Source organism: Somniosus microcephalus, chromosome 4 (assembly GCF_052327205.1).
Source record: "Somniosus microcephalus isolate GS21.2 chromosome 4, FLI_Smic_1.0, whole genome shotgun sequence".
Classification (NCBI taxonomy): Eukaryota; Metazoa; Chordata; class Chondrichthyes; order Squaliformes; family Somniosidae; genus Somniosus; species Somniosus microcephalus.
Window position 1 is genome coordinate 181279225 of NC_140990.1, and position 18161 is coordinate 181297385.

The following is an 18161-nucleotide window of genomic DNA, read 5'->3' on the forward strand; positions in this document are numbered from 1 at the left end:
GAAACCGAGCCGGCCTGTTCCCTACCCGTGAACCCCGATAGACTGTATGGAACCCTGCTGGAGGGAGGCGAGGTGATGGGGTTAGCTGAGTAGATCACGGTGCGCGATGCCCCCGTGTCCAACAGGTAGGTCCCTGTCACCTTTTCCACCTCCATCTCCAAGAGGGGTCTCCTCCACTCATCATATCGGAGTGAACACACGGAGAATAGCAGCATTTTGGCCTTCTCAGCGTCATCGCAGTTGTTGATGCTGGCGGTCTGCTCTATTTCCCTAAAGTGGATCGAGGGGTCTCCCTTTGCGGAAAGCTTCGGGATATGGTTGACCATAACCCTGAGCTGTTGGGTGTCGAAGGGTAATACGAACTGGTTTTGGAGGGGTCCCTCAATGTCGCCGTTGGCGGGTGGGCCGAACATCCAATGCTGTTCTGGGTGCATCGGTTCCGGCTCCGGCCTCTCGGGCGGGGGTTGCTCTACCTCCGCCTCCACCTCTGGCTCCACTTCGGGTTCCACCCCCGGTTTCACCCCCCCTTGCTGCCAAACCTCACTGAAACTTGGCGCTACGGGTGGTGGCCGTGATGTCTCCTCTCTCTCAACCGGGTCGTCCCTAGGCACTACTGGTGATGTTGGAACTGTCCTCCCCTCGTTCCCCATAAAATCTGCCTGGCCTGCCTTTGGGCTTATGAGGCATACTATGCCTTTTGCCCTCCGGAGGGCCCGGCTCAGATTTTCTATCCTCTCTTTACAGGGGCCGTGGTCTGCCTCCTCAAACCCCTGTTCATTTGCTAGCATGTAAGCGATTTTTACCTCCTGTACTTTCTCCTCCTGTTCCCTGACCTGCCTTGCCAAGCGGGCGTTTTTCTCCCGCAACCTGAACTCATTTCCCTTGGCCTCGGTGACTTGGCACCGTAGGTATTCCAACTGGGCCTTGTGTTCGCCTACTAAATGTACTCTCTCTTGGTTCAAAGCCTGCAAAGCTGCTCATAACTTCTCCCCTGCGAGAGCCTTATCCTGGATCTCCAGGGCTGACTCCCTTAACTCGACTGCCTGTGCTGCAACGAGCCCGTCCAAGAGCTGGACCTGACTTTTAAAGCACATTGTTGTGTCCGTCAGTAGTAAGACACAGACTGCAGGAGAACGGTACAACAGGTGTTTACTCAACGTGGCTCACTCTGGAACTGAACTGTACAGATTACTACTCAGTGTTATATACAGATGTGGTCACTGCCGGTACTACAGTATACATGAGCTGTAAAAAGTAGTTCCCCCCTTAAAGGTATATACATTACAATTCCTCGCCTTTTAGATTAACAGTACCATAACACTCATTTAACAATTAAATATCAAACTAATTACAATTAACACTTTTAACATACAACGTTAGCTGAAAATAGTCCATTTATATATTCAGTCTTTGGGGAGGCTTCCCGATCCTTTCTGGATAGTGCCTTTCCCGAGTGTCTCGCTCTTGGTGCGGAGGCGATTCTGGCACCCTGTCGTCGGTTGGGTCATCAGCTTCCGATGCTACTGTTTCTGGGGTAGATGCGCCCTGTACGTCGGGTTCATCACCAGGTACGTATGGGCGAGGCATGGGGTTGACTTGTTCCTGTGACTCTAGGATCTGGTCAGCATGGCGTCTCACGATGTTCTCCCCAACGTCCACTGTGTACATTAGTGGGCACTGCCGTGTGCATATCGTTCCTGGCTGCCATTTTTCTGTTCGGTAGTCGCGGGCCAAGACTGGTTGCCCTACATTGAAGCTCCTTGTTGGCTTCTCATGGATGTGCTGGAATTGCTTACTTTCAACATCTCTTCGTACGTTTGGCCTGAGCAAATCCAGGTGAGATCTTAACCTTTGGTTAAAGAACATCATGGCCGGGGCCTGGTCGGGGACTGCATGTGTCGCATTCCGGTAGGCGAACAGGAAATTGTCCACCTTATGCTGCAGCGGAATGTTGTCATTGTACATAGCCTTTATTGCCTTCTTAAAGGTTTGTACGAACCTCTCAGCCAAACCATTTGTGGCTGGATGATACGGGACGGATGTGTAATGCCTTACCCCATTCTTCTTCATAAACGTCCGGAACTCTTCGGACACAAACTGTGGTCCGTTATCAGAGCAAATCTGTTCTGGCAAGCCGTTCCTGGCAAAAATGGTCCGTAGGACTGCAATAGTTTTCTCCATGGTGGTGGAGGACATTTTGATGACCTCAGGCCATTTCGAGTGCACATCCACGACTATTAAAAACATTGAGTCCATGAATGGACCAGCAAAATCAATATGCACCCATTGCCATGGAGATGAGGGCCACTCCCATGGGTGTAGAGGGGCATGTGGTGGTGCATTTTGGACTTTCTGGCATCCTGAGCAGTTCTTGGTCAGGTCCTCGATTTGTTTATCGATTCCCGGCCACCACACATAAGCCCTGGCAAGGCTTTTCATTTTTACCCCTCCCAGATGACCCTCACGAAGCTCATTGAGCACTCTATCCCTTAACTTGGGTGGAATTACCACTCGGGATCCACACATCAAGGTCCCCCGGCACACTGACAGCTGTTCTCTTCTTGTCGAGAATGCTGGCAACAGTGAGTCTCCATGTGCTGGCCATCCCTTCACCGTCAAATCATATACCCAAGAGAGTGTCGGGTCATTTCGGGTCTCCTTTTCTATACAAGCGTTAGTTACCGGTAGGTATTCAACTATAGTCGAACGAAATATTTCGACAGGATCCACTACTGGTGCTTCCTCCGCAGTAGGCAGTGGCAGGCGTGATAGCCCATCAGCATTTCCATAGTGGTGCGCCCCTAGAAAGAGTGACCATCTTTGTAGTCGTTGCGCAGGCATCACCGGAACGCCCTTCTTCAGATTAAAAATGGAGACAAGAGGCTGGTGGTCAGTCAGCAAGGTGAATTTCTGCCCGTGCAGATAGTGATTGAACTTTCTCACTCCCCACACTAGGCTGAGGGCCTCCCTGTCAATCTGGGTGTAGTTACGCTCGGCTGATGTTAGTGATCGTGATGCAAAGGCTATTGGCCTCTCTGAGCCGTCCGAGAATTTGTGCGACAGCACCGCTCCAATGCCGTAGGGTGACGCATCACACGCCAACCGAATTGGTAGTGCTGGGTTGAAATGGGCCAATACCTCTTTCGATGTGATTAGTGTTTTGCTCTTCTGGAAAGCTCGTCTACATTCGTCACTCCACTTCCATGGCACTCCAGTTTGCAGTAGGGTGTTCAGTGGGTGTAGTATTGTAGACAAATTTGGCAAGAACTTATGGTAGTAGTTTACCAGCCCGAGGAACGACCTCAGTTGTGACACGTTTTCCGGTGCTGGAGCCTTGACTACTGCCTCAATCTTTTCTGGGGACTTATGTAACTTATGTAACCCCTCTTTATCGATAACGTGGCCACAATACGAGATCTGTTTTTTAAAAAACTCGCATTTGGGGCGGTTAGCTCGGAGCCCATATTCCTTCAATCTAGTGAGCACCTGCTCCAGGTTGGCGAGGTGATCACTGTCATTTTCGCCCGTGACCAGGATGTCGTCCAAATAACACTGGGTCCCTGGGATCCCTTGCAGAACTTGTTCCATTGCCATTTGCCAAATAGCCGGAGCTGATGCTACCCCGTATACCAGCCGGTTGTACTGGTAGAGACCTTTATGGGTGTTGATTGTGAGGTATTTTTTTGATGCTTCTTCTACCTCCATTTGCAGATATGCCTGGGCCAGATCAATCTTAGTGAAGCGTTTCCCTCCAGATAGAGAGGCGAAAATATCTTCAATCCGCGGAAGTGGATATTGCACGGTGTGAAGGACTGGGTTCACTGTTACCTTAAAGTCCCCACAGATGCGAACCTTCCTTGGTTCCCCAGGCGTGCTGCTCAACGACTTTTTCATCACAGGGACGATGGGTGTAGCCCACTCGCTCCAGTCTATCTTGGACAGTACTCCTGAACGTTCCAAACTCTCTAGCTCTGCTTCAACGGCTGGGCGGATCGCATAAGGTACCGGTCTGGCCTTAAAAAATTTTGGGCTTGCGTTTTCTTCGATTTTAGTTGTTGCTGTCATCCCTTTTAGTGTTCCGAGTCCTTGCTGGAACACTTCTTGCGCGTCGGTTAGGATCTTTGACAGTCGCCCAGGTGTGACGTCGTCATCCTTTTTGGCAGCCACAGTCAGTGCTTGTATGGAATGCCAATCCAGCTGTATTTTCCGGATCCATTCACGTCCCAGTAATGGTGGTCCTCCATCTTGCAATACATACAGGTCTAGTTTTGGTGTTTCCTTACCGTTATATGTAACGGTCACCCTTATTTTTCCTTTGGGGTAGACTTTTTGCCCCGTGTACGTCTTCAAAATAATTTTTGTGTCTCTCAAGGGTATGTGTGAGAATAGCCGCTCGCAGTCCCGTCGGTTTATTACTGTTAGGGCTGATCCTGTGTCCAATTCCATTTTTACCTGGACTCCTGCTATCTTGAGAGTGACCATAGTGGTTCGGTGATCCTCCGTTTTGATCGCATTATGTAGTTTCAGACAACTCAGCCCCCTGCTTTCGGAGTCAGTATCACTCTTTTGTTCGTCTGAACTATTCTCCGTCACCTTATGTACCTTCTTGAACTTTTCTTTTGGAGATTTCTTATTGCTGGTTTTCTTTCCCGACCTGCAGACTCGTGCTATGTGTTCTACTTTTCCACACTGTCTGCACACTTTGTCTTTGAACCAGCAATCATTGTAGTCGTGTGTTGTTCTGCCGCAGCGATAGCACTTCTCTGTTCTGTATGACATTTCGTTTGTGCCATATTCTTGCGGTCTCTGTTGTATCTCTGCAGCGCCCCGTGCTGCTGCTTCATATGATACCGCAATGCTGAAAGCCTTGTCCAGCGTAAGGTCCTTTTCAGATAAAAGCCGTTTCTGGGTTCCTTCACTTTGAAGCCCACACACAAACTTGTCCCTTAAGGTATCTGCCAGTCCCGTTCCAAACTGGCAGTGTTTCGATAGTTTGCGCAGTTCTGTTAAATATTCAGCATTGCTGAAACTTGAATCTTTCTGCTATCAGCAGCGGTGTGGGGTTTAAATGTTCCTGTAGTATCGTCACTATGTCTCCAAAACTCTCTTCCACTGGCTTCGCTGGGGTTACTAGATTTCATAATAAGCCATACGTCTTTGCACCCATTAATTTTAACAATACCGGTGCTTTTTTGTCATCTGACACCTCATTTGCCTTGCAGTATACCTCTATTCGTTCGACATATGTAGTCCAATCTTCGACTTCATTGTCAAATGCGGTGATACTGCCACTCTTCGGCATTTTGGGTGTGGTTTAAAATGGCTTAAAATGGCGTCTCCCGCGCTTTCCTTCCTCCCCCGCTGCTGCCAACGCCGCTCTCGGCGGTCCTCGTGGCAATGGCGGCGCCCTGTAGGTTTCGCACGCTTCTGCTGCGCTGCTGCCAACGCCGCTCTCGGCAGTCCTCGTGGCAATGGCGGTGCCTCGCGGGTTTCTGCGCGTCTCTCTCCCTCTCCTCGACGCTGCTCGGCCCCTGAACACCGGCTGCGCCCTGTGCGCTCTGCCCTCTCTCTCTCTCTCTCCTGTCGATGCTGCTCGGCCCTTTGCTGTGTCGCTCGGTCGGGCTCTAGCACGCCGCTGTCCGGGAAGGGTCTGCGCACTACCTGTTGCCAGCCCGTTTTGCTGGACCACCGCGACTGGAAAGCCAAGCCTGGCTCTCAACAGCCTCCCCCGCAATTCTCGAGTCTCTGCTGGATGACTGGGTGGTTGCCCGTGGTCGACGCCCGTGTCTCTGGCCTTGACCTCCAATCTACTGGTCTCCAGGAATGAATCCCTGGGAGGTGATGCAGAGTTGCAGGTAGGATCGAATTTGCCTCGTCGCCAATGTTGTGTCCGTCAGTAGTAAGACACAGGCTGCAGGAGAACGGTACAACAGGTGTTTATTCAACGTGGCTCACTCTGGAACTGAACTGTACAGATTACTACTCAGTGCTATATACAGGTGTGGTCACTGCCGGTACTACAGTATACATGAGCTGTAAAAAGTAGTTCCCCCCTTAAAGGTATATACATTACACACATCAGCCAAACTGCCTTCTCTAAGGACTTCTTGTGTTCCTTTCCCTCTGTCCACTTAGCTGCTGCATCTATCGGACGCCCAGCCTTTAACAGAGTGGTGATCCACTTCTTAGTAATATTCACCTTGCTAAACACATAATCAGAAATCCTTTCCTCCATCACGGTTCACTCATCCGAACCACTGTCTACTGTATCGCAACCTTGTTGCCGGTGTCCTGCCGCGGTTGCCATTTCTGTAGGGGGTGGCGTGTGGTGGTGTTGTTTGGCGCGTACGTACACCCAGTCAGTTATGCCCCTGACTGTTTTGTGAGCAGTTCGAATCGCTCCCACGCCCCTGGGTTCTAGGCACCAGACTTAGGTACAAGGCGGCGGTACGGAGAAGACTCGAGTAGACAGGTGGTTGGATGTAAACAAAAACCAAGATTTTATTGAAGAGGAAAAACTCGATACAATCTTATGGGAAAAATTACTAGTGTACACTTCTACAGGCGAAAATACAAAAGAGTAATAATAATAATAGCTATACTTATGCAGGGAATGGGGAACACACGGCACATCGAGTGAAAACAACTATCTTAACAATCCCCTTATCCTTATCCCACCCCCTATACCTAACTAGATTAAGCTATGAGGGGTCAGAACTTCATGCTCACCAATCAAAAGGTTTGTTAGACTCGAAACAGCAGTTGGGTTCGGGGTTCGCTCTTGGTGTTCTCTGGAGCCTGCTGTCGTCACGTGGCCTCCAGGCGCTGCAAGGGCGTTGTCCAGGTTCGAGTACCCCAAAGTTAAAGTCTCTGTTTGGGTACTTTACCTTGCAGGGATGATTCTTCGTCGACAGCCGCCAGATTGAGTTGGTTTTACAGTTCGAAGGTCGGCTGAGGCTGAAGGCCCGATAATTCGAAGCCTCCCCTCAGTTCGTCTCCTCAGTTGGTCTTCTTCAGCCGGTCTTCCTCAGGTGGCCTTCCCTCCGGTGGTCCTCCCTCTTCCCCTCGTCGCGTCTCGCCTCGCCTGGCCTGAATTGTCCGTGTCCGCCCGACCCGGTGGCGGGGCTAGTTCCAGATGGAGTGGGAAAAGGGCACGGGCAAAGGCCAGGGGGTAAGCGCGGGACGGGGAAAGAGCGGGAGCCACGAGGGCGAGGGGCCGAAGAGCAGCACCAGCACACCAACCAACAAGAACACCGAACACGAACACACAGAACCGCCTTGCTACCCGAGGGGGCCTTCAATTATACCTTCGTCGAAAACCCTTATCTGCGCGCCAAATCAGATTAGTTCTTTGTTTTAATCTTGGCGGGCTATTTTAAATAATGGTAGCAATCCATACTAACTGGTTTTAGATGGCCGGTAATCGCATCTACCGGCCTGATAATCGACTTGTATTGTCCTGAAAGTTCCTTGATGGGCCTGTCCGATCTCGATGGCTTTGTTAATCTGTTTCCGATAATATATGTAGACTGCTTGATGGCCTTAACTATAGGCCTAAACTGAATTTAGATTTGCCTCCAATTCGGTCTAATGCATAATTCAGAGTCCTGTCTGGTTCCAAAATACAAAGTTGTGGCGACACGCCACCACTGGACATAATCCGCTCACGGCGGCACAGACAGTCTAAGCAGAAGCCCCCAGCCGGGGGCCCTTTCCTCCAGCAACTTGTTTCCCGCAGGGACAGGCTGCCGGGAGCACTTCCTGTCTGGGAAGTATTTAAGTGGATGCGCGGGCTTTTCTAGTTCCTGTTTGTCATGTGGTTGGAATAAAGCAGTTGTGTATTCAATAGCTCTGGTCTCGACTCCCACGTTTGCCACGGTATCTCAACACTGGTGACCCCGACGCTCAGGACGAATCCTAAGCTAGCATGGCGGATACAAACGCAGTCACGGTTAAATTACCAGACTTTTGGGAGAACCTCGCTGAAGCCTGGTTCATTCAAGCTGAGTCCAGATTCCGGCTGAAAGGCATTACAGTCGACGCCACGAAGTACGACTACCTCGTCGCCTCGCTCACCTACGCTACAGTCCCCAAGGTTTGGGCAGCGCTGCAGAATCCACCAACGGAGGGCAAGTACGAACATCTGAAGGCTGCGCTACTTAAAAAATTTCAAACGTCCTCTTACCAGCGCCACTGCCAACTCCTGGACCTCCCCGGCCTTGGTGACGCTTCACCATCAGACCTGCTTTCCCACATGCTGTCCCTCTCAGACGACAAAAATCCCGGCGCCCTTTTTCACACGCTTTTCATTCGGCAGCTCCCCGCCAGCATCCGCCCGCTCATTGTGGAGTCTGACTCCACGGACCTGAATGATATAGCCGAAAAGGCTGACCGGCTGCTCTCTGCACAGGCCGCTCGCGACGTCGCGCCCGACCTCACGGCAACGACCACGCGGTCTTCCCGGGCCGCTAGGCCCGACCGCCCTACCACTCCGGGTCACTGCTACTACCACACCCGTTTTGGCGCTAGGGCTCAACGCTGCACGCCACCGTGTTCCTTCAAACCCCCCCCGCACCGGCCCCCGCGATGGCCGCGGGGCAGAAGGAGCCCCTACTGTACGTCACTGACGACAGAACCAACCGCCGATTTCTGTGCGACACAGGGGCCCAGCACAGCATCACCCCCGTCTCCGCCCTCGAGATCCAACGCGGCACACGGGGTATCACACTGGCTGCAGCCAACGGCTCTGAAATCCGCACATATGGCACCCGCATGGTCACGCTCGACCTCGCGGGCCGCCGCTACCGCTGGGAGTTCCTCACAGCCAAGGTCCTCTGCCCACTCATCGGCGCCGACTTCCTACGCGCCCACGGCCTCCTTGTCGACATTCCGAGGCACCGCCTCGTCGACATCAACACTATGGCCCCCATCCCCGGCGCCTTTACCCCGGCCCGTTCGGCCGGCCCGACGACCTACTGCCTCGCCAGAGCCACGGAGGACTACTCGGCACTCCTAGCTGAGTTTCCCGCCCTCACTAACCCGACCTTTTCGGCCAAAGCCGCCAAGCACGGTGTGGAACACTATATCCCCACCATCGGCCCCCCAGTCTCTGCCCACGCCCGCAGACTCAACCCGGCCAAGCTAGAAATCGCGCGGGCCGAGTTCACCAACATGGAACAACTCGGCATCATCCGCCGCTCCAGCAGCCCTTGGGCCTCGCCCCTCCACATCGCCCCCAAGCCCGGCGGAGGCTGGCGCCCTTGCGGGGACTTCCGCCGCCTCAACGACGCCACCACCCCCGATCAATACCCGGTGCCACACATCCAGGACTTCTCAGCCCGACTGGCCGGACGAACCGTCTTTTCCAAAGTCGACCTGGTGCGCGGTTACCACCAAGTCCCCGTACACCCCGCGGACATCCCCAAAACGGCCGTCATCACCCCATTCGGCCTGTTCGAGTTCCTGAGGATGCCCTTCGGCCTCAAGAATGCAGCACAGGCTTTCCAGCGCCTTATGGACTCAGTCCTCCGGGACCTGAACTTCTTATTCGTCTATCTAGACGACATTCTCGTGGCCAGCTCCTCCAAACAGGAACACCTCGAACACCTTCGCATCCTGTTCGGGCGCCTAGCCCAACACGGGCTCATCCTCAGCCCGGCGAAGTGCCAATTCGGCCTAACCGAGATCGATTTTCTCGGTCACCACATCACCCCTGCTGGGGCCGTCCCCCTGCCCAACAAGGTGCAGGCCGTCCAGCAATTCCCCCGCCCCACAACCATCAAGGGCCTCCAGGAGTTCCTCGGGATGGTGAACTTCTACAACAGGTTCATCCCCAGAGCCGCAGCCCTCATGAAGCCCCTATACGACTCCCTCCGAGGAAAATCCGGCAAGATGGACGTAACCTGGACCACTGACACGGCAGCCGCCTTCGACGCCACCAAAAACGCGCTCGCCGACGCCACTCTGCTCGCGCACCCGAGGGCCGATGCCTGGGTCGCGCTCACCACCGACGCCTCCGACCACGCGGTCGGGGCCGTGTTCGAGCAGTGGGTCAATGGCGCGTGGCAGCCACTTGCCTTCTACAGCCGCCAACTGCGCCCCCCGGAGGTCAAATACTTAACTTTCGACCGCGAGCTTCTCGCACTCCACCTGTCGGTCCGCCATTTCAGGTTCCTCCTGGAAGGCCGCCCCTTCACCGCGTATGTGGACCACAAGCCACTCACATACGCGATGGCCAAGCACACTGAACCCTGGTCCGCTAGGCAGCAACGCCAGCTCGCGGCCGTCTCCGAGTTTACTACGGACATTCAGCACGTCTCCGGTAGAGACAACGTGGTCGCTGACTGCCTTTCCCGTCCCGCCGTCTGTGCGAATCACCTCGCGGTCGACTACGCACAACTAGCAGCGGCCCAGCTCACGGACCCAGACCTCCTCTCGGCGGCTACCAGCCTGCCAGGGCTACGCCTAGCCAAGGTCACGCACGGGCCCGAAGCCACGGCAGTCACGTGCGACGTCTCACTTGGCCAACCCAGGCCGGTCGTCCCTGAGACCTGGCGCCGCCGCGTCTTCGACGCGCTCCACGGGCTCTCTCACCCGGGTTCCCGCGCATCCGTCAAACTCCTCTCCAAGCGCTTCGTCTGGCGCGGCCTCAGCAGAGATGTTCGGACTTGGGCCACCTCCTGCCTCGCCTGCCAATGGGCTAAGGTACAGCTGCACACCAAAGCACCCCTGGGAGACTTCGAGGTACCCAGCCGCCGCTTCGACCACGTACACGTCGACATCGTCGGTCCCCTGCCGCCATCGCAAGGCCAAACTTATCTCCTCACGATGGTCGACCGCTACACACGCTGGCCTGAGGCAGTGCCGCTGGCCTCCACCACCACAGCTGACATCGCCAGGGCGTTCGTTAACACCTGAGTTGCGAGGTTCGGCGTACTGGCCGACATAACCTCCGACAGAGGCGCCCAGTTCACCTCCGAACTCTGGACGGCCACAGCACGCAACCTCGGGGTGACGCTCCACCGCACCACGGCGTACCACCCGCAGGCCAACGGACTTTGTGAACACTTCCACAGGTCACTCAAGGCCTCACTCCGCGCCAGCCTGCAGGACAGTACCTGGACTGACCGCCTACCGTGGGTGCTACTCGGCCTACGCACCGCGGTCAAGGAAGACCTCCAGTCCTCGGCAGCGGAGTTAGTCTACGGACAACCGCTGCGCGTCCCAGGTGAATTCCTTCCAGAGCCTACCAAGCCTTGGTCGGCCGAACAGCAGCGGCTTGACTCTTTCTCTTCCGCTCAGCAGTTCGCCCCACTTCCGGTCAACCGACATGGCGAACTCGCACCTCACGTCCCGCCAAATTTACAGCAGGCGCGCTTCGTCTTCGTGCGACACGATGCGCACCGCGGGCCCCTGCGACCCCCGTATGACGGTCCGTACGAGGTACTACAAACAGGGGACAAGGTCTTCAAGCTGTGACTCGGCGACAGGGTCGAGACAGTCTCCATCGACCGGCTCAAACCAGCACACACAGAACCAGGGGAACAGGTCCCCGTGGCCCAGCCTCCAACTAGAGGCCGTCCCCCCGGCAAGCCAGCACAGCCGGCGGCGAACCGCCCGACCCAACCAACCAGACCGGCGACCACTCAGAGCCGCTGCGGCAGAACCATTAGACCACCATCACGACTCGTCCACTCCTCCTAAGCGGATTCTGGGGGGAGCTCTGTGGCGACACGCCACCACTGGACATAATCCGCTCACGGCGGCACAGACAGTCTAAGCAGAAGCCCCCAGCCGGGGGCCCTTTCCTCCAGCAACTTGTTTCCCGCAGGGACAGGCTGCCGGGAGCACTTCCTGTCTGGGAAGTATTTAAGTGGATGCACGGGCTTTTCTAGTTCCTGTTTGTCATGTGGTTGGAATAAAGCAGTTGTGTTTTCAATAGCTCTGGTCTCGACTCCCACGTTTGCCGCGGTATCTCAACAAAGTCTCTCTTCACAGAAGCCTGCAGCTTGGTTTTGATTTCTCCAAGCTGTCTGCGTTGCAGAGTCCATTTTAAAATCTCACAGGCTTGCTGCCACGAGGCACAGACGCCATCTTGGATACCCTTCTTGATTTAAAAAGTCCACGCAGGGTCTCGTTTATTAATAACAGCCTTCGGGGAAATGCAGAAATTTTGCAAATTTAACAGCACCTTGGGACCTTTTATTATGTTAAAGGTGCCATGCAAAGGCAAGTTGTTGTTATAAAAGAAAGAGAGACTTGCATTTATACAGCGCCTTTCACTAACCTCAGGACATCCTAAAGCACATTACAGCCAATGATGTACTTTTGAAGTGTGGTCACTGTTGCAATATAGGAAAACACAGCAGCCAACTTGCGCAGAGCAAGCTCCCACAAACAGCAATGTGATAATGACCAAATTTGGTGATGTTGGTTGAGGGATAAATATTGGGCAGGACACTGGGGTAACTCCCCTGCTCTTCTTCAAGAGTACTACCCACTGAGCCACAGCTGACACATATAGGGGCATCTATCTAATACCCACCATTGGTTGTTTAGACACAAACTGAGCCAATAGCAGTACAAGCTAGGTCCAACAATGAAGACAGTGCGGCCAGACTGAAACTGGATTATGGAGACATGGATAGACTGAAACCTGCTAATGGGAACAATGGGATACCCCTGAAAAGAGGATTACAATCTGTTAGTGAATTATTTCAACGCAAATCTGCATCTTTTTAAGAAGCCGTTTCGCCACGCAAGATGGATGTAAAGGTGCTTGAGCAAGTTAAAAATCACTGATTTACTGGGTGGGAAGATCTATAGTAACTGCAAATTTTCAGTTCTATGTTCAGGGAAGTACTAATTCATGCCCGATACGAGACTCCCAAAACAAGCGCTCTACTTGGAGCTCCGGCATGGCAAGAGAGCCCCAGGTGGGCAGAGGATACGCTTCAAGGACACCCTCAAAGACTCCTTGGAAAAGTGTAACATCCCCACCGACACCTGGGAATCCCTGGCCCAAGACCGCACAAAGTAGAGGAGAAGCATCCGGGAAGATGCCGAACACCTCAAGTCTCTTCGCCGGGAGCAAGCGGAAGCCAAGCGCAGGCAGCGCAAGGAGCGCATGTCAACCCAAGCACCCCACCCACCCGCCCCTTCAACCACCGTCTGCCCCACCTGTGACAAAGACTGTAGGTCCCGCATTGGACTCATCAGTCACCTGAGAACTCATTTTTAATGTGGAAGCAAGTCATCCTTGGTTCTGAGGGACTGCCTAAGAAGGAGAAGAAGAAGACTAATTCATGATAATATTCACTGATAATTTTTTTTATTAGTTCCTGGGATGTGGGCGTCGCTGGCAAGGTCAGCATTTATTGCCCACCCCTAATTGCCCTTGAGAACATGGTGGTGAGCTGCCTTCTTGAACTGCTGTAGTCCGTGTGGCGAAGGTACTCCCACAGTGCTGTTAGGGAGGAAGTTCCAGGATTTTGACCCAGCAGCGATGAAGGATCGGAGATATACTTCCAAGTCAGGATGGTGTGTGAGTTGGAGGGGAACTTGGAGGTGGTGGTGTTCCCATGCGCCTGCTGCCCTTGTCCTTCTAGGTGGTAGAGGTCGCAGGTTTGGGAGGTGCTGCCAAAGAAGAGTTGCAGCAGTGCATCTTGTAGATGGTACACACTGCAGCCATGGTGCGCCGGTGGTGGAGGGAGTGAATGTTTAAGGTGATGGATGGGGTGCCAATCAAGCAGGCTGCTTTGTCCTGGATGGTGTTGAGCTTCTTGAGTGTTGTTGGAACTGCACTCATCCAGGCAAGTGGAGAGTATTCCATCACACTCCTGACTTGTGCCTTGCAGATGGTGGAAAGGCCCTGGGGAGTCAGGAGTAACGTTCTTTCTAAGCTGTGTGGCCCCGCAGCCCAGGAGTGGCTTTTTCAATGTGAAATTTCACGCATGTGTGAAACTTTGAATCAGCCGCGCAGCCAAATTTAAAATTAGGGGGAACATTGGTCAGGAGGTGAGCCACTCGCAGCAGAATACCCAGCCTCTGACCTGCTCTTGTAGCCACAGTATTTATGTGGCTGGTCCAGTTAAGTTTCTGGTCAATGGTGACCCCCAGGGTGTCGATGGTGGGGGCTTCAACGATAGTAATGCCATTGAATGTCAGGGGGAGGTGGTTAGACTCTCGCTTGTTGCAGATAGTCATTGCCTGGCACTTGTGTGGCGTGAATGTTACTTGCCACTTATCAAGCCTGAGTGTTGTCCAGGTCTTGGTACATGCGGGCACAGACTGCTTCATTATCTGAGTGGTTGTGAATGGAACTGAACACTGTGCAATCATCAGCGATCATCCCCACTTCTGACCTTATGATGGTGGGAAGGTCCTTGATGAAGCAGCTGAAGATGGTTGGGCCTAGGACACTGCCCTGAGGAACTTCTGCAGCGATGTCCTGGGGCTGTGATGATTGACCTCCAACCAACACAACCATCTTCCTTTGTGCGAAGTATGACTTCAGCCAGTGGAGAGTTTTCCCCCTGATTCCCATTGACTTCCATTTTACTAGGGCTCCTTGATGCCACACTCAGTCAAATGCTGCCTTGATGTCAAGGGCAGTCACTCTCACCTCACCTCTGGAATTCAGCATTTTTGTCCATGTTTGGACCAAGGCTGTAATGAGGTTTGGAGCCGAGTGGTCCTGGCAGAACCGAAACTGAGCGTCGGTGAGCAGGTTATTGGTGAGTAAGTGCCGCTTGATAGCACTGTCAATGACACATTCCATCACTTTTCTGATTGAGAGTAGACTGATGGGGCAGTAGTTGGCTGGATTGGGTTTGTCCTGCTTTTTATGGACAGGACATACCTGGGCAATTTTCCACTTTGTCGGGTTGATACCAGTGTTGTAGCTGTACTGGAATAGCTTGGCTAGATGCGCGGCTAGTTCTGGAGCACAAGTCTTCATCACTGCAGCCAGGATGTTGTCGGGGCCCATAGCTTTTGCTGTATCCAGTGTACTCAGCCATTTCTTGATAGCACGTGGAGTGAATTAAATTGGCTGAAGACTGGCTTCGGTGATGGTGGGGACCTCAGGAGTAGGCCGAGATAGATCATCCACTCGGCACTTCTGGCTGAAGATGGTTACAAACGCTTTAACCTTGAATTTTACACTCACGTGCTGGGCTCTGCCATCATTGAGGATGGGGATGTTCATGGAACCTCCTCCTCCCATTAGTTGTTTAATTGTCCACCACCATTCACAACTGGATGTGGCAGGGCTGCAGAGCTTTGGTCTGATATGTTGGTTGTTGGATCGCTTAGCTCTGATTATAGCATGCTGTTTCCGCTGTTTACCATGCATGTAGTTACGTGTTGTAGTTTCACCAGGTTGGCACCTCATTTTTAGGTATGCCTGGTGCTGCTCCTGGCATGCTCTTCTACACGCCTTATTGAACCAGGGTTGGTCCCCTGGCTTGATGGTAATGGTAGAGTGCTGGGCCATGAGGTTACAGATTGTGGTGGAATACAATTCTGCTGCTGCCGATGACCCACTGCACCTCATGGATGCCCAGTTTTGAGTTGTTAGATCTGTTCTGAATCCATCCTATTTAGCATGGTGGTAGCGCCACACAACAGGGTGGAGGATGTCCTCAATGTGAAGATGGGACTTCATCTCCACAGGGAATGTGCAGTGGTCACTGCTACCAATACTGTCATGGACAGATGCATCTGTGACAGGTAGATTGGTGAGGACGAGGTCAAGTAAGCTTTTCCCTCGTGTTGGTTCTCTCACCACTTTCCGCAAGCCCAGTCTTGCAGCTATGTCCTTCAGGACCCAGCCAGCTCGGTCAGTAGTGGTGCTACTGAGCCACTCTTGGTGACGGACATTGAAGTTCCCCACCCAGAGTACATTCTGTGCCCTTGATGCCCTCAGTGCTTCTTCCAAGTGGTGTTCAACATGGAGGAGTATTGATTCAACAGCTGAGGGTGGGCGGTAGGTGGTAATCAGCAGGAGGTTTCCTTGCCATGTTTGACCTGATGCCATGAGATTTCATGGGTCCAGAGTCAATGTTGAGGACTCTCAGAGCCACTTCCTCCAGACTGTATACCACTGTGCCGCCAGCTCTGGTGGGTCTGTCCTGCCAGTGGGACAGGACATACCCAGGGATGGTGATGGAGGAGATTGGGACATTGGCTGAAAGGTATGATTCTGTGAGTAGGACTGTCAGGCTGTTGCTTGACTAGTCTGTGGGACAGCTCTCCCAATCTTGGCACAAGTCCCCAGATGTTAGTGAGGAGGACTTTGGAGGGTCGACTGGGTTGGGTGTGCCTTTGTCTTGTCCGAATCCGATGCCTAGGTTGATGTCGGATGGTCCGTCCGGTTTTATTCTTATTATACTTATTATACTATGCTGTACTGGTTTGGTACAACTGAGTGGTTTGCTAGGCCATTTCAGAGCTATGGGTCTGGAGTCACATATAGGCCAGGCCGGGTAAGGACGGCAGATTTTCTTCCCTAAAGGACATTAGTGAACCAGATGGGTTTTTACGACAGTCCGATAGTTTCATGGTCACCATTACTGATACTAACTTTTTATTCCAGATTTATTTAATTAACTGAATTTAAATTCCCCAGCTGCCGTGGTGGGATTTGAGCTCACATCTCTGGATCATTAGTCCAGGCCTCTGGATTACTGGTCCAGTGACATAACAGAAATCTTGTTGGTTACTCACCAATTATATTTTGCCTGAAAGCCACGTGTGACGAGAGGGAAAATCCCCAAAACAGCAACGCACCATTCTAACCACTTCATGGTATCAGCGAGTTGGTTTCAATCGGGCCCTCCATAAATAGCCACGAAAGGACTTTGGAACTGATGGCGGGGCAGAGTGCATGTTAGATAAACATGCCTTCAATTACAACACCCTCTCCACATTCAAAATACAAAGATTTAACACTTAAATGACCATGTTACATTTGGATTGCACCACAAAGAAAGAAAGTACATTTCTATAGCGCCTTTCACTAAACTCGGGATGTCCAAAGTGCATTACAGCCAATGAAGTACTGTTTGAAGTGTAGTCACTGTTTTAATGCAGGAAACACGGCAGCCAATATGCACACAGCAAGGCCCCACAAACAGCAATGAGATAAATGGCCAGATAATCTGTTGCTTTCAGTGATATTATCCAGGACACTGAGAAGAACTACCCTGCTCTTCAAATCATGCCATGGGATCTTTTATGTCCACCTGAACAGGCAGACAGTGCCTGATTTTAACACCTCATCCAAATAACAGCACCTCCAACAGTACAGTACTCCATCAGTACTGCATTGAAGTATCAGCCTCGAATTCGTTCTCAAGTCTCTGGAGTGGGACTTGAACCCACACCCTTCTGACTCAGGTAAGAGTGCTACCACTGAGCCATGGCTAATGACGCGAAAGGCTAGAATTACTTTTATTTCAATACGCACTGACGTGAAAACATTCTGAAAGTGTATTTATTTTGGCCCTGTGGCATCTTTACTAGCTCCATATCCTGTAGACTCTCGGTTCTTTCAGAGTCTTCAATGGATTTTCACCCTACAGCCCCTTGTCTGGCTTAGCAGCTATCAGGGTGTCATTATCTCTGTGCCCTATAACGCTCGTCTGGCTCTGTAATACTGCATCCTCCCTGCTAATGTTATACTAATGGATCCTAGCAAAAGGGAACATAACTGTCTAAAATCTATCGGCTGTGAAATTTCCTGTAGCAGTGCCGGCTGTTAAGGCCGGTTTTGCTGCAAAAATGGCAGCCGCCTCGCTTCCGGTGCGGGACACGGCAGCCGCCATTTTGGAGAGGTCAGCAGCGCTGCCATTGCCTGTGTCGCCTCTTCAATGTAAGTGTGCAGATCGTGACGTCAATCAGCGTGCAATGCCTGATTTTACGCTCGACTGCGATTTTGGACATCGCCGCTCGCAACAACACCCTCTCCTGACCACGCACGAAGGAACGTGAGTGTAGCAGTTGTACAGAGACACTGTCAGCGCTTCTCAAAGGGACATACACATCTTTCAGGTAAGTTTCGATTACAGCTTTTGGAGTTTTAAAAATATTTTATTTGTGTAGTAGCTTGGTGCAATACATTTAAAAAAGTTGTTTAAGTGTGCAGGGAGTGCTGCTGG

At 52.4% G+C, this 18161-nt stretch overlaps 1 pseudogene across 1 annotated transcript in view; it reads right to left on the reverse strand.

Moving 5' to 3' along the window:
• LOC147120047 (carboxypeptidase O-like) overlaps positions 1–17946 on the reverse strand; it is a 143117-nt pseudogene extending 125171 nt beyond the window's left edge. The window contains exon 1 of the transcript XR_015077883.1: positions 17858–17946. The product of XR_015077883.1 is annotated as a carboxypeptidase O-like (transcript). The remainder of the gene's footprint in view (positions 1–17857) is intronic.
• Between the last annotated feature and the right edge of the window lie 215 nt (positions 17947–18161).